Source organism: Pieris rapae, chromosome 14 (assembly GCF_905147795.1).
Source record: "Pieris rapae chromosome 14, ilPieRapa1.1, whole genome shotgun sequence".
NCBI classification, from domain to species: Eukaryota; Metazoa; Arthropoda; class Insecta; order Lepidoptera; family Pieridae; genus Pieris; species Pieris rapae.
In genome coordinates this window covers 2,484,821-2,501,780 of record NC_059522.1, presented here as the reverse complement: position 1 = coordinate 2,501,780, position 16,960 = coordinate 2,484,821, and the positions used below count along the sequence as shown (strand labels likewise).

The following is a 16,960-nucleotide window of genomic DNA, read 5'->3' as shown; positions in this document are numbered from 1 at the left end:
AATCGAACCGACTTTATTAAAACTCTCCATTCTAAACTAGTCCTTTCAATAAAGAAGGCTCAGAATTTTGTAAATACCTACACTATTTATTCTAATATTATAATAATGTAGAAATTCCACCCGTATCACCTTGGAATACGGGTGGAATAATAAATACGTCGAACGGTGAACGTCCACCGTTCCACAACTGCGCGTTTTTCTAGGAAGTTTTTGCAGCGCACCACCACTTTGTGGAACCAGCTGCCGACTGAAGTATTTCCGAACCAGTTCAACTTAGGGTCCTTCAAGAAAAGAGCGTACCAATTCTTAAAAGGCCGGTAACGCACTCGCAAGCCCTCTGGCATTAAGGGTGTCCATGGGCGGCGGTATCACTTAACATCAGTTGAGCCTCCTGCCCGTTTGCCCCCCGTTCTATTAAAAAAAAAACACTATCTATATAATTGTCTATATACTATCTATAAATGCTCAGTTTCTGTTAACTTAGATGTGTCAAATCAATGCAGTCAAAACTCCAAATGTTAAAACGTCGGTTAAACAAAATGAAAGAGAAGTATCGTGTAGTTGTCGGCTGTGTTACAGTTACCGTTGACCAATCACAATCAAACGGGACGCTACATCGTTTCATTTTTCGTTCAGTCTCACACAATTACTGCTAATGTAGGTTTGAATTGAAATTAGTCATAAAACAGCTTTAAAATACAAGCACCTGTCACAATTTTAGAAAAATTCACAATTACAGGAAAGCTAGGAGAAAAATATGTAACTTTTTTTTCAATATACCCCTCCCCTGTACTACTTCCATTCATAATATCTTATATATAAAATTTTTGTGTCACGGGGTTAGTAACCGAACTCCTCCGAAACGACTCGACCGATTCTCATGAAATTTTGTGTGCGTATTGGGTAGGTCTGAGAATCGAACAACATCTATTTTTCATCCCCCTAAATGTTAAGGGTGGTCCACCCCTAAATTTATTTATTTATTTTTTAGACAAAATTTTTCGTTTTTATTTTTTTACGATACACCAATTACAAAAATACATGCAACCCTAAACAATCATCCCGTATGTTTTTTTGTTAATTATAAACTTTAATTTTTGGCACAAACATGGCAAAACAACGTTTTCCGGGTCAGCTAGTAACATTATAAATATTCCATAAAATTTTCTTAGGATAGTTTGTATGGGCTAGTTAATAGCAGAGACTCGATCGTATATATCCTTCGCTATGACAGTGATGAGGTTAATTTTTGGATGTCAGTGCCAAAGAAACCGTGCCAACGCGACTAGAATCAATACAAGGAGGCTTTGTTAATCCTTTATTTTGTAATTGTGTCACCATAAATATATTACACAAGTATTTAAACTTGCATCAATGTATGTTTTTAGTTACTTATAAATAAAATAAATAAAATAAAAATAGCCTTTATTACTGATTAACCTGATACAAATATACATTAGATTTATTTCAATTTTCGGTATCAGTTTGCCTTTTGGCATAGGCCTCCCCTAGGCTTTCCCATCCATGTCTATCTGCGGCTTTTCTTTGCCATGTTGTTCCAGCTATGTTTCTAATATCGTCCTCCCATCTTGTTTTTGGCCTTCCTTTCTTTCTTTTCCCATCCCGAGGATACCATTCAGTAACATCTTTTGTCCATTTTCCCTTCTTGTTTCTTACCATATGGCCTACCCAGTTCCATTTAAGCTTTTTCACTGTGTGAGTGACATCCATAACTTTTGTCTTGCTTCTTATATTCTTAAGTTTAACTTTGTCTCTTAGCTTGAGGTTTAGGATGCTCCTCTCCATTTTGTTTTGGCACACTCTGAGTGCTCCACTCTGTTTGCTAGTGAGGGCCCAGGTTTGTGCTCCATAGGTTAAAGTTGGTAGTATGCAAGAGTTGAACAATGTAGTCTTATCTTTAAGGGGCATATGTGGATTCTTCATAACTTCCTTTAGAGACCAGAATCTTTTCCAAGCTTTATTTATTCTGATGTTAATTTCTTTTTGCATTTGATTTTCCGGTGCAATGATCTGTCCTAAATATGTATATTCATCGACATATTCTATTTGATTTGAGTCTAACAGTATAGGTGTTTTTATGTTGTTTGTCATTAGTTTTGTTTTGTCTAGATTCATAGTCAGACCCACCTTTCTGCTCTCTCTGTCTAATTGCGTTAACATTGTTTTTAAGCCCTCTTAGTTTTCGCTAAGCAGAATCAGGTCGTCTGCGAACCTAAGGTGGTTGAGCTTTTTGCCATTTACATTTATCCCATACTCATCCCAGTTAATTTTACGAAATATGTGTTCTAGTACAGATGCGAATAGTTTTGGTGAGAGGGGGTCACCTTGCCGTACTCCCTTTTTTATTTTAAAGGCCTCTCCTTTCCTTTCAGTCTGAATTTTTGCCGTTGATTCTTTGTATATGTTTTTTATTATCCTGATATATTTTCGTTGCACTCCTTGTGAGTGTAGAGCGTCCCAAATGTGTGAATGTTTCAAAGAGTCGAATGCCTTACTGTAATCTACGAATGCCAAGTAGTATGTCTTTCTGTATTCATTGCTCTTTTGGATAATTTGTTTGACGACATGAATGTGATCCATTGTTGAGAAGTCGCTTCGGAATCCAGCCTGTTCTCTCGGCTGATTTTCGTCTAATTTTGAGCTAATTCTGTTCAATATTACCTTTGCAAATATCTTATATAGATTGGAGATCAGGCTGATCGGTCTGTAGTTGTTTATTTCTGCCCTGTCGCCTTTCTTATGGAGCAATATGATGGTTGACGATGACCATTGTTGCGGTATTGTTTCTTTAGTCAGAATATCGTTGTATATATTGGTAATATCACTTATTATGTAGTCTAGGCATTCCTTCAAAAGTTCGTTTGTTATTCCGTCCTCTCCGGGGGCTTTGTAGTTTTTCTGGGACAGTATTGCGGTTCTTACTTCGGATTCTAATATTGGGAGGGTAGCTTCTTCGTCTTCTTCCTGTGGGTATTGAGTATTTGTGTAGTCTGGATCATCATATAATTTACTATAGAATGTTGTTGCTATTTCCATAATTTCGGGTCGTTTTGTTGCTTTCTTATTAGATGTCTTGCTTTTGATGGATGGAATCCAACAGGTATTCTCTCTCAGTTCTTTCAGAGCTTTCTTTATGCCTCCAGATTTTTCAATGTGGAATTGGATAGTTCTGTTTCTAATTTGTTTCCTGTGAGTCCTAATTTTTTCATTTATTTGTTTACTTAGCTGGGTTATTTGTTTTCTATTTTGTTTCTTGTTTTTTAATAAAGTTTTCCTGGTCTCAAGTAGATGTCTGGCTTCGTCTCCTATTTTATCTGTCTTGTTTTTTAGGGTATATAATTTTCTGGATATTTCTTTCAGCGCTTTTTCTATTAGATTATATTTTTCTTCAATATTTTCACTCTTGTTGTTATTCAGTAAATTATCTTTCAATGTTGTCAACAAGTTTTCTGGGACGGTGAGAGGGATTTGACTTGGTGTAATTCTTTTCTTAGTATACTGTCTCCTCTTTTTTATCTCATTTAGGTAAATGGCTCCTCTTACCATACGATGATTTGTGTTAAAGTTGAACTTATTAATTGTGGTTATATCCTTGAAGAATTTAGGTTTATTTGACAATATGAAATCGATCTCATTTTTCACGTTCCCGTCTGGAGAAATCCAGGTCCATTTTTTATTTTTGTTTTTCTTATAGAAACTATTTAATATCCTAAGGTTATGTGCCTGTGCCAGGTGTATTAGTCTTTGTCCGTTATCATTTCTTTTTCCTGTGCTGAATTGGCCTAGTATGTTATTTTCGTTTGTTAATCTTTTACCAATCTGGCCATTGAAATCTCCCATCAGTATGATTGCCTTGTGTGCATCTGCCAGAGTCCTGTCCAGGTCTTCGTAGAAATTATCCTTTATGTCTTTTGGTGTCAGCTCTGTCGGTGCATATACTTGAATTATTGACACAGTTGCATACCCAGGCAAGTTGATATTTAGTTGTGCAATTCGTTCTGATATTCCAATGAAGGACTGTATGTATTGACTGTAGCATTTTTTAATAAGGAAACCGACACCGTGTAGGCCTGGTGTGGTTCCTATATGGTATAATATGTAGTTTTCATGTTGTTCAATCTTTTCTCCCATTCTCCTCACTTCGCTTAGGCCAATAATGTCCCACTTTATAAAACCTAAGGCATATTCCAGTTCTTGTAAAGATTCGTCTGTTCTTAGAGTCCTGGTGTTAAGCGTTGCTATGTAAATACTATTTCTCTTATATTTTTTGACATTTATTTCTTTTCCGTTGTTTTCGTGTGTATTGTCTTGTTTCTGTATGTTGTGTTTTTTGGGAGGGGGCAATCCTAGGGGGTATTGGTCTCTTGCCCCACGGTGACCAGCCGGGTAGGGGCGATTTTCCTTTTCCAAATGTTCTGTGCTTGTAATTGTTGTTTTTGTCCGGTTACCGATGTCTCGAGATTGCTATGCTTTTGGTTTTGTTGTTTCAGTCAAAGAATGTGATCTAGACCTCATGCATGCGAATGGGTCAGTTCTTTGCAGTTTTGCAGGGGCTACTATATTTTTGTTGTTATCTCCTGACACTTGTTGATGTTGTTGTGTGGGTGATAGTCTTGCCCTCATATACTCAAATGCGTTCGTTTTGTGCAGTTTAGGAGGAGAAATGATCTTTTTCGAGCCACCGAAGTGTATGTTGTCAGGTGACGTCGAGTTTTCTCTCTTTCTTTAGTTACTTAGTAAGTGTTAAAAAGTAGAATCTAATAGATAGGATCCATCAGATTCGACGATGCTTTACGTGTTTTTTAGACCAATAATAAATATAAAATAATATAAAAAATATAAAAAAATAAAAATTATTATGCTTATCAGATAATATGTATTGTATGTACAGTATATTTATAGTAGAGGGCTTGTTACACTTTTTTTTTTACACCAGTGCGGAAGAAAGGCCCTCAAATAGGTATTTGTATTGTTAGGTCAATTAATATTTTTATTTTCATTTAAGTACAGAACAGTTTCTTAAAGCTCTAGTGTGGCTAATTGATTCTTATAAATATTTTTATCATACGAAACATTTTTTATTATTGGAAAATATTTACCTTATTTGTTTACAATCAAGAACCTATTTCGTCAATCGGAATGAAATTCTAAAAAATATGCGCCAGATAATAATTTAATAGCAATTTGGTTAGAGGTACTCAAACGTCTCAAATCCCGCCGTGAGACCCAAAAAAACGCGTATACAATTGTTTTAGCGTTAATATATGTGGCTTAATAATGTTCTGTGCGGTATATATTTATGTGTTAAAGGCGAATTTGAAGTATAGTTAGTTAGGCTTTATTAAAGTTTTATGTTATATTTAAGTAGCCAGGAGTATATACTGGTAATTAGTCGTTAAATTTTATAACGGATAAACCAATAATAATCATGATGTTTATCAAAATCTTTTGATAAACAAGATATTGAATTGTTTTTAAATACATATTTTAACAGATATAAAAGCGAATTGTTTACAGCTCTCGTCGAGTTCCGTAAATTGTTTTGAAAAAGTTTTATTGAAACATACACTACCTAGTCAAATCGCGACGGTATTGAAAGGTTTATTTTAAATAGAAACTATTAGCGAATATTACAAATGTTACTTTAACTTTGGTCGATACTAGACCCTATTTCTAAGGTGGTCGATGTTAGACCCTATATTTACGGTGGTCGATATTAGACCCTATCTCTTCTTTTTATTTTTTAATGAGGTGGAAATGCACTAATGCAGGCCCGCATCAAGAATGTCGAATTTAGAACAGAGGGGTAGCGAGACCTCATCCACTAAAAACACCTCAGCCCATCACACGCCCTTAAGATGGGTCCTCGGGGTTCGCTTGGCATTCTACCCAAGGAGACCCTATCTCTACGGTGGTCGATATTAGACTAAAGTTATTCTAATTATATTCATACATCTAAAATCCCTTACATCATAAAAAGCATACAAAGTTAAACAATAGGGGTGTTGTTTGTATTAAGGCTTATGGTCCGTTCTGAGTACATATATGGGTGACAATGTAACTATCTATATTACCTACCTATATACTGAAAAAAAATTGTACATATATATGTATACATATCTCTCTGATTATATCTTTTATTTATTTTTTTCTCTTTGATTATTGTTACTTTGTGTGTTTATGTGTTTTTGTTTGTAATAAATGATATGTCTATGTCTAATGTCTATATTAACAAAAGACATGACCTATTTTGAGAGCTGGATTAAATTTAAGTACGATATTGTTTTGTAATCATTAAGCCATATAATAGAAATAATACCCGTCTGTTGAACGTGGAAACGGCGATCACCAGCCTAATAATTATTACAAACAAACGACCGATTTAAAGTTATTACGATTCAACACAGCTAAATTCAAGGCTCCGGGGGTCAACCTACATTAAAATTCTGCTCAAGTAAATATTACATCAAGGAAAAATTATGCAAAATTAAAAATGCTGCACAAAATTATTATAAAACATTGATAATATTGTCGAATGATAATGTAAAACCTAAGACGGCGGATAATTGTAATTATTTACATTATATACAAAATGGCCTATGTACCTTAACATTGTTTTTGTAAATACTATTCACCGAAATTGTTTCTTTTAGTCGAACAAAACCTTCGCATTTTGTATAATATAACCTCATAATACAAATAAAAACTATTTCAGCAAAATCTTAGTCTTAAGAAAATAAAGGTAATTTGATGTATAAATACAAACATAATATAAAATATCATTAAAATGCGAAAATATTTTGTTATAAGTTAAGTTTAAGAACTCAACATCTGTTAGATGTTGAGTTCCATCCAGTTTGTCGCTGAACGCTTCAAAAGCCGCACCAAATTAAAATCAGTGGTCAATCCTGGGTACACTTTTCGTGGAACAAAGGCAAAAGCAGTATCAGCGACAAGCGGATACGTCCCCGAAGCGGGCATGGGGCATGATTTATGCGTCACATTAAACACGCATTGCATTCGTGCTACAATCAAGGTCATATACCTATGATTATCTTAACATAATCACGAAGAGGGAAAAATTTAACCTGTGCACGAAAGATGTGGTCATTTCTCTTGTGCCATTTCTACGTGACCTGAACCTAATGAAAATCCATGGTCGAAGGGCGGTTAGTCCTTAATATGCGGTTTATCTATTAAATAAAACATTTAATTGCTTACTCAGGGACTTGCAAGACCTTATATACTATGACTTTTACGCACTTACTAACATATCAAAAGATCTAATACAGACTTAACAGCTATAGGGATTTTATAAATAAATAAGAAATGAAAGCTTTTAGAATTATTTATTTTTTATTATAATTTATTTTTGTAACTTGGTTTATAATAAATTAATAATATTTTTTCCAAATTATACGAAGGCTCCTCAGAGTTTTTTATGAATGTTAATAACTTGCGTTTGTGTATGTTTATAAAATTGAAAGTTATTCCTTAGATAAGAGTTTACGGCAGTGTAGCTGGCTATGTTTACTTAGCGATGGGTGAGCAATAAAGATTCCTTCTTCGAGAAGAGAGCTATTGAATGCTGGATCCCATAGTCCTGCAAATACAGCTCAATATGGGCTGGCTAAGCAGCGGCAGTACGAAGATTTGAATTCCGCTTTACTTCAATTGGTACGTCACCCAATTATTCTTGGCAGGCTATTAAGAAGACTCTACATTTACTCGATAAAAGACCCAAAAAAGCCCCCAAGAAACCTCATAGGGGACACGAATGATCACAGATAACTCTGCACTGTTTGATCACAGTAAGTGTGTCATATGCCAAGGGCAGAATAATCATTTGCGACAGTACATGTCCTCATAACAAGGAAATGTCCTGGGTTGAACGAATGTCGATATTGACTTTAAAGTGTAAGGAAATTACTGTTTAATAGGCTCGACATAATCGGTGTAAAGGTTCAAGGCGGTCTGGAAAGTCTGCCTAGGAAGTTGTATTCTTTGGAAGCATAAGCTACTGATTAGATAATACTTTTTTCATATGAAAAGACAAGACAAGACTGGTGTCATATTTTTAAACAGTCCTAATCTAAATTAAAATAAAACGAACGCACCGTTTTAATTTTGTCTATGAGTAACGACTAACGCCCGAGCCCAATCATCAATCCACTATCTCAGATTGAAAACAAACAGAGATCAGACCGTGACAGTCGGTCGATCTCCTATATGCATCCCAATAATCAAAACCTACGTAGACCATCCATTTTTGGCGACGGATAGAATGCAATTACTTCGCTCTTTACACTCATATTTGACAATCAATATAAACCAAATAAAGTAAATAAAACCGTTCAAACAATATTTAAATATGCATGTCTAAGTTTAAAACATATCAAACCGGTTTTAAAATAATTTTAAAACTGGTGTAAGTTAAAATCTCTATTCTATAGGATATTCATATGTCTGGTATACCTACCGCACTTGCACTAATATTCACTACATTAGCTTTCTTGACTCAAAAGGTTTAGTTCTATTGAGCTACCTATACTTTTTGTGTCAAGAAGTTGGATTGCCTGATTTCTAAATAAGAATCCTTAATAGGGTCTTACAGAACAACACCCACATCAGAATTTCAAGTTCAATTCTATTTTCTCTAATACTTGATTCATTTCTTGATTGTTCTTAAAAAAATGAATACTATTTCTTTTAATTCATGCAACAATAAATCGCTGCACAATCTTATTTATTTTTAATTAGGTAGCCAACAGCTTTTATAAAAATTACTAAAACAAAAGTATATTAACAAAGAATTACCATGAACGGCCTACCCTCACAAAACAAAATACCAATGAATATTAGAGTCTATGCGTACCTATATGACTATACACTTAATAAATCATTATGCCTTTCTTTTATAAGTTTAATACGAAATCATTATCGAAGTAGTTAAAAGACCTTATGTATAAGTACTTAATACGGATGCGGTGAGGCACAACGGACAACGGTGACATTCTGACGTTTATTGGGTTTCCCCGTCAGCGTTAAAACCAATTTTAGTATATTTATACCATCTGCTGAATATATATATGTATAATCCGAAAAACAATTAAAATTATATTTGATTGGATTAAGGATTTTTTCTGTACGTTCTATTCATTCTGTATTCAAAAGTAAAAAAATATATATTTAAAAGACTGAAGTATTTCCGAACCAATTCGACTTAGGGTCCTTCAAGAAAAGAGCGTACCAATTCTTAGAAGGCCGGCAACGCCTCGCCTCGCAAGCCCTCTGGCATTGAGAGTGTCCATGGGCGGCGGTATCACTTAACATCAGGTGAGCCTCCTGCCCGTTTGCCCCCTGTTCTATAAAAAAAAATCATCACCATACAAATTACTCTTGATCGGATAAAAAATCCCGAAAACGCGTCCACCAATAGGACAGGAAGTAAACGAAGGTCTCTCATAAATGGAATTAGTGCACATTATTATATACCAATTACGTGTTCCTGCAATTCTCGATCCTATTGTTTGATAATACTTGACCTGCCTCACACACGCACGTATCATTTTGGCAAACGAATCGCATGTAACATTTGCACTTCAATGATACTTAGTACAATATACTCGTAAGTTATTTGCATTCATTCCACGTTAGATCGATGCTGTTTTTATTTAAGAACAGTGGACAAATGGGCAAAAGTCATCTCGCGTTGCAATAAATAATTAAAAAGGCCAATACTTAAAAAAGGCCTTTTAAGTATTGGCACGCATTTCTTTTTAAAAGAGGAATTGAATTGTTTCCCAGTTACCTATTTCCATTGCTAGCATTCAATAATGGAATTTTTACAATATGGTTATTCCAATAATGTTGACGTGATCTAACGACGACATCTAAATTAGTTTGGTTAGGTCACTCAAAGTTTATTTTCAATTACCAATTCTTAGAGCGCTAAAAAATTCTTACTCAAAATACTTAATTATAATGCATTAGCTAATAAACTGTGTAAACACGCCAATGTTTAGAGTTAATAAATTTATAAAATAAGATATATTTGTAATTTTCCGTAACATTTAGATGTTGATGTATAGAGAGAATTTTTTATTTTGAAGAAAAATCTGGCTGCCGCAGAGAAGGTCGCTAGTTCATTGTGGCCGGCGCCGGTTTTTATTATTACACCATCAGCTCGTTCATACCACAGACTCGAGAAATGGGGGTGAAGGCGGGGGGACCACGTACAGATACTGTCCGGACCTATATCGGCAGCATGCATACAAGGTAGTCGGGCGTGAGAAGGCACTAATCTGCTATCATTCTGACGCCGGCAATAATGATAAGGCTCTCTAAAGGATTCCCTAGCATGGGACTAGATCTAAGACTAGGGAAGTAGGTCTTTACCGGGCGTGCTACAACGCGAGGAAGGTACTCTCGATAACATGAGTAGAATTCAAAAGCGCGGACAGTCACCGCACGTGGGAAATACCAAAGATACTCTGAGGCCGTCATACGCCACAAAAAAGTGGCGAAGAGGGCCAGGGAGGGCCATCCGCGTAGCAGTTAGGTGCAACGCCTTGTGTAACCCTGGACACGAAACCTTGCAGTGGGGGAACACGGGTTCATGCTTCCAAAGAAAGGGGTTCTTACGCATCCCTGTAAGTGTTGTATCCAACCTCCCCCAGGTATACAAATACTTACTTCTAGAACCACAGCTGGGGCACGAATTGACTTCCAATGTGCGCATTTAACACTTGCTCGTATGGTGATGGAAAACATCATGAGGAAACCGGTATTAAACCGTAACGCTGTAGACATACGGTTTATAAACAATAAATAAATGTTTATAAATATTTTGTCCACAATTATATAACAATTCTAAAAAAAGAGAAGATAAATAAGAAAATAACTTAATTCACTATTTTAAAAATACTTTTTTACAGATTACGTACTTAGGTGCTCCTCTGCGCTTTTTTTATAATTGATCAGCGGACTAAAGCCTCCAAAATCAGTGCTTGATAAACTACTGAATATTGTGGAACAACGATGGCGTTCTGTACCTCCAACCTAAACAATCCGCGACCAGTCTAACCAGACTGGCCGGTCTGGTGGCCCCAGTGGCTAAGATGGAAGAGTTCAACCTTAGCAGCTGGAATAACTTCATTAACGCGTATCAGGGTAGGACGTCATCACAGTGAAGTGTAATTTTTATTTATTTTTTATTTTATAGAACAGGGGGCAAACGGGCAGGAGGCTCACCTGATGTTAAGTGATACCGCCGCCCATGGACACCCTCAATGCCAGAGGGCTCGCGAGTGCGTTGCCGGCCTTTTAAGAATTGTTACGCTCTTTTCTTGAAGGACCCTAAGTCGAATTGGTTCGGAAATACTTCAGTTGGCAGCTGGTTCCACAGAGTGGTGGTGCGCGGCAAAAACTGCCTGGAAAAACGCGCAGTTGTGGAACGGCGGACGTCGAGGTGAGCGGAGATTGTAGATGTCGGGACAATATCAAGTTCTGAATGAATACAGTTCTATTGTTTTCGTAAAGAATTCCAGTAAGGAAAGAATAACAACAGCGACTTCAAGGATCTTATAAAACCTATCCAACAAATATGACGCATATTTGTAAGTGCAAGGAAAATTTTGCTGCTGCATTTGCAATATTCCTTTTTTGTCTACCACGAAAGGTGATTCTATACTGCTAGTAGGTATAGCAGGAAATAACTCATGGGTAAACCACATTCCTTAAAATGGCTGTATTTTTATAATGATAAACTGTTTGTGTTAAAGTGGCCATAGCTATATATTTATTTATTGGTGTTATTGTTTATGAGACAATAATTATTGACATTTTATTTTTAAAGTCACGAATGTTTCCGTAAATATATTGATGTAGTTAAAAATTACGAAAACACAATCACAAATTTTAGCGACAAAAACATGATAACATAGTAAGGTCAGTATCCCAAAATGTGTTGGATAATCTCTGATTCAGCACTGTCAAATTATAATGTAAAAAAAGTGCGTGCGTACATAGTACACATGTCACAAGTGAATCTTCTTTGTAAATTAATTATTACTGAGGTGAAAGCCCCAATAGATGATCATGTACCGGTATATGACCACTCCATGTATTTGTATATCTATATTCACCCTGTTTACACACTGTATACTTGCTAAATGATAATATAAGTAAAAAATCTGCGTTTACCGCACGTTAAGGGACAGAATTTTCATCTAAACTTCAAGATGTAACTAGTAAACGAGTACATCAACCAATATTTTCCAATATTAACCAGCGTGTATTTTTTCTCGATCTCCCTTTCTCACTCTCTCTCAATAGGTCTCAATCGCTCTCTCCCTTTTTTTCGACAAAAACGCTGCACATCTTCGTGACGTTCCGTAAAAATTTTACCCTCATGCGCCTAAAGAAGTTTCACTTCAAAATTCACAGCTCTTGACAAGTGACAACATTTAAGTGACGACCTAACTGAATCACCCCGTTCCCTAGATGGGGTAAAACCCATTTCCTCGTGTCACGTTATCAAAGGTCCACAATGGTAATTACGATTCATACTTGTAATAACGCATTCAACCGGAATTGTAAACAAATTATCATAATTACCACAATTCCAATGTCAAGAGATCTTCATCATATTACGTTACACAACAAAATATTTTATATACACATTTTAAAACAAGAACAGTACGAGTCAGAACAGTACGAGTACTGCTGGTCTGCTAATGGCAACGTATATCTTAGGAAGAAGAACGGCTTTCCTTACATTCTAATAAAAAATGAAGATCACCTTAACTCGCTAAGTAAAGCATGACTGGTGTTAGCTGTAGTTATATGTTTTTTATTGTTATTGTTTATATTTAATTTCCTTACTTTTTCAAAATTCCATACAAAGATTAACACGTTCTACAAACAAAAAATACACTATACAGAACCACTCCACAGATATGACAGCAAAATAACTGAACCATTAATTATTGCTATGATTATGAATATATCAAATTTATCAAAGTACCACTATGATAGTGATAGGCCATATACCTTATACAATTGTCTACTTTTCCCTATTATATTATTCGACAAATATGACTCAATCGGTAATACAATCCTAAACACATTTAGATACAATTTTATCGTTTTTTATGCCATTTTTTCTATCTATTTGAAAATTCGATAATTTGGGTTTAATTCGCGACATAGATGATACAAATTTCATAACCAACCAATATTTTAATTATCCGGAAGACTGTAAAGTTTTTTTCGAATCCACAGACCTCACCATTGTTACTCAAAACATCCGTAGCATTAATAAAAATTTTGATAGCTTTCTAGTGTTTCTTATGAGGCTTCAATTTAATCCTGATTTAATTGTCCTAACTGAGTGTTGGATTGATGAAAATTTTACAGGTATTCACATAGATGGATATTCATGTACTTTCTCCCACAAATATATTAACAAGTGCGACGGAATCGTAATTTTTCATAAAAATAACATTAACGTTAATATAACTGAACCGGCATTTACAGATGCTAACTGCTTAGTTAGTCATTTAAATAATAAGGCTGTTATCATATCAATTTATAGATCGCCTTCCTTCTATAATGTTGATAATTTTCTCGACTCACTCGAAAACCTCATTTTATCGTACAATGGACACCCTATCTATATAGTTGGGGATCTTAATATCGACATTAAGGAGACGACCGAAGATCGAAGAGCTCATAAGTTTCTTGAGTTAGTGAACTTCTACGGTCTTATACAAGGACACTTCTTCCCAACTCGTGGAGGTAATTGTCTAGATCATGCACTCATTAGATCACATTCACAATCACGCGTGGCTGTCTGCCCTTCCCAAGTGAATGATCACATGTCTGTCATTATAGGAATCGATCAGACTAAACACCTGAATAATAATTTAGTCAAAGCCTCTCTTTTGATAAGTAAAGTTATAGACCACGACCAACTGTATAAAGATCTATCAGGGGTCGATTGGACCTTTCTTTATAACATCGAAAATATAAATGAAACAGTTGGTGCTTTCACAAGTACAATTACAAATGCAGTTAATACCAACACAAAAATCATTTATAAAAGAAATTCTCAAAGTATCAGAAAGCCATGGATAACACCTGGTTTGCTACGCTGTGTGAGAAGAAGAGATCAGCTGCATAGCTTATCAAGAAAACAACCTAACAACGAACCGCTCCAAAAGCAATATACGCAATACCGAAATTTCTGTAATAACATACTTAAAAACCTTAAAAATTTACATGAGGCTAACACCATCCTTAAGAACAAAGACAATAGTAGGAAACTATGGAAATCTATCAAAAATATATGCCACCTTAACCCAACTAAATCAAATTCTAATAAACTTCTTGATCTACAGGAAAACCCTGAAAAATCTCTCGATATTGTAAACAATTACTTTAGTTCGGTAGGTAATAAATTGGCTTCCGATATATTGTCTAAGACAAACCAGACTGAACAAGACCTTTGCTACAAAGTGTCAATTTCCGCTAATTTAAATTCTTTTCTTTTTCTTCCTTGTGACGAGCGTGAAGTCATAAAAATCATTAGTTCTCTTAAGCCAAATTCTGCCCCAGGTGATGATAATATTAGTAATCGAGTGGTCATTCTACTAAAAAACATTATTGCTGCACCAATTTCTTATATCTGCAATCTTAGTATTGAGCAAGGTATCTTCCCTGAATCATGGAAAATAGCTAATATCACACCTATCTACAAATCAGGCAATAAAATAGATATTTCAAACTATCGTCCTATTTCTCTTCTCCCAACCCTCGCTAAAATCGCAGAAAAAATCATTAACGTCAGATTACTGAATTATTTGGAAAAAGAATCTATCCTTGCCGACAATCAATACGGATTCAGACTAAGTAGATCTACAGAAGATGCTACCACAGGACTGGTTGAAACCATAAGCTCCAAATTAGATGAAGGACAAAGATGTATCGGTGTTTTTCTTGATCTTGCCAAAGCTTTTGACACTGTTTCAAGGCCATTACTACTTGAAAAATTAGAAAGACTAGGAATTCGTGGAAATATCCTCCGTTGGTTTCAGTCCTACTTATCCAATAGAAAGCAGAGGGTTCGAGTTGATGGGCATAGCAGTCAACTAGAAAACGTCTCATGCGGTTTGCCACAGGGAAGTGCCCTCAGTCCAACGCTTTTTTTAGTATACATTAACGATTTATGTTCACTTCAGCTCTCCAATGCTAAACTCTTCTCTTTCGCTGATGACACAGCTATAGTCTTTTACTCACACTCTTGGGAACAAGCCTCACGGTTAGCTCATTTAGGTCTTCGACAAATCTCTCAATGGCTTTTAGATAATCTCCTATCTCTAAATACGTCTAAGACCAAATACATATGTTTTCACATCTCGAAAACCAGCAAACCAAACCCTATCCCCCCTATTAAATTACACTCATGTCTGAACCCTTGCAACAAATGTAAGTGTCCTCTCCTGAAGCCCACGAAAACAACCAAATACCTGGGATTAATTATAGATTCAAGGCTTTGTTGGAGCCCTCAAATAAACTATCTATGTTCACGAGTTCGCAAACTTATAAATGTTTTCAAACGCCTTAGAAAACCTTCTGACCCACATATAACCAAGATAGTGTATACTGCATTATGCCAGTCGATATTATCTTACTGCATATCGGTATGGGGTGGAGCGGCATTGTCCTCGATGCTGAAAATTGAGCGCACCCAACGTGCCATTCTTAAAATATCCTTCAGTAAACCTTTCCGCTACCCAACTTCAAAATTGTACAGCGAAGCAGGGCTCCTAACTGTAAGACAACTTTATTTAATGGCAATATGCAGGCTTTTTTGGAAACAAACACCCCCTACACCAAATCTAACCAAACGCAAACCATTATATAAGCATCCTAAAAAACGCACTTTCTTCGCTCAACGCTTTTTCTCCTTCCGAGGTCCATTCATCTTTAACCACCTTATTAAAAATAAAATTATTACTAACTTTTCAAAAATCACACTTCATACTTTCACTAAAAAACTCAAAAAATATCTTATTAAGCTGTCATATACTAACACAGAAAACATTCTTATCGTAAAAAAATAGAATAGGTATAAATTTATTAAGTAAAATTAATTAATTAAGTATAATTAATTAAGTTAGATGTAAAAGGAAGAGACTGGCTGCCCACAACACAGGGAATCCTAGTGTGGGGGCCAGAGCACTCTACTTTATAGTAACAATTATTGTATTTTGTGTCTAATAAAGTTATTTCTTTCTTTCTTTCTTTCTTTCTAAAACAATGCCATAATTTTTTTTTCGTTAGTTAGAAAATGTGGCGTCAAAATCGGTGAGGATTTGGGTGTAGCATCAGATATGCAAGATCTAGAGACTCTTTCTTCAGTCTATTACGAAAGGATCCTGAGCTTCTTTGGTAATGACGAGTGGCCCCAATAACTTGGTTATGGTGACCGGTAGAGGGGAAAATACGAATTCAAAATCAAAAATAATTTTTTCATGTTGCTAATATCATGTGACACTTATGAACTTGAGAAAAGAAATATACATTGAATGCTTCTGCCAGTTTTCAAATCAAGGGCGTATAACGGAAGAGAAGAACTGGCAATAAACTCTTCGCCACTCTTTTTAATCGCAAAGTTTTTTCTTTTAGACAACGTTATTAATGAGCTGCAACCATAACACCACGTTCCATGACATCTTAAGTAATAAAGAATAATTAAATAAATTAAAGACAAAGATTTATCCTCTTAGCTAAGTGTTAAACTACTTAACCGACTTCAATCAAATTTGCATACCGTGTGCAGTTTGATCTAACTTAAAGGATATAAATTTTTACTTTACTGTTCAGACATGATTTTCAAGAACGTTTATACGTAAATTGAAATTAGTTTAAATGC

General features: G+C 35.4%; 1 protein-coding gene across 1 annotated transcript in view; it reads right to left on the bottom strand.

The window, feature by feature from the left end:
* Nucleotides 1-16,960, bottom strand: part of LOC111000406 (flotillin-2) — a 152,989-nt gene that overhangs the window by 101,774 nt on the left and 34,255 nt on the right. The gene's annotated exons all lie outside the window — the stretch shown is intronic.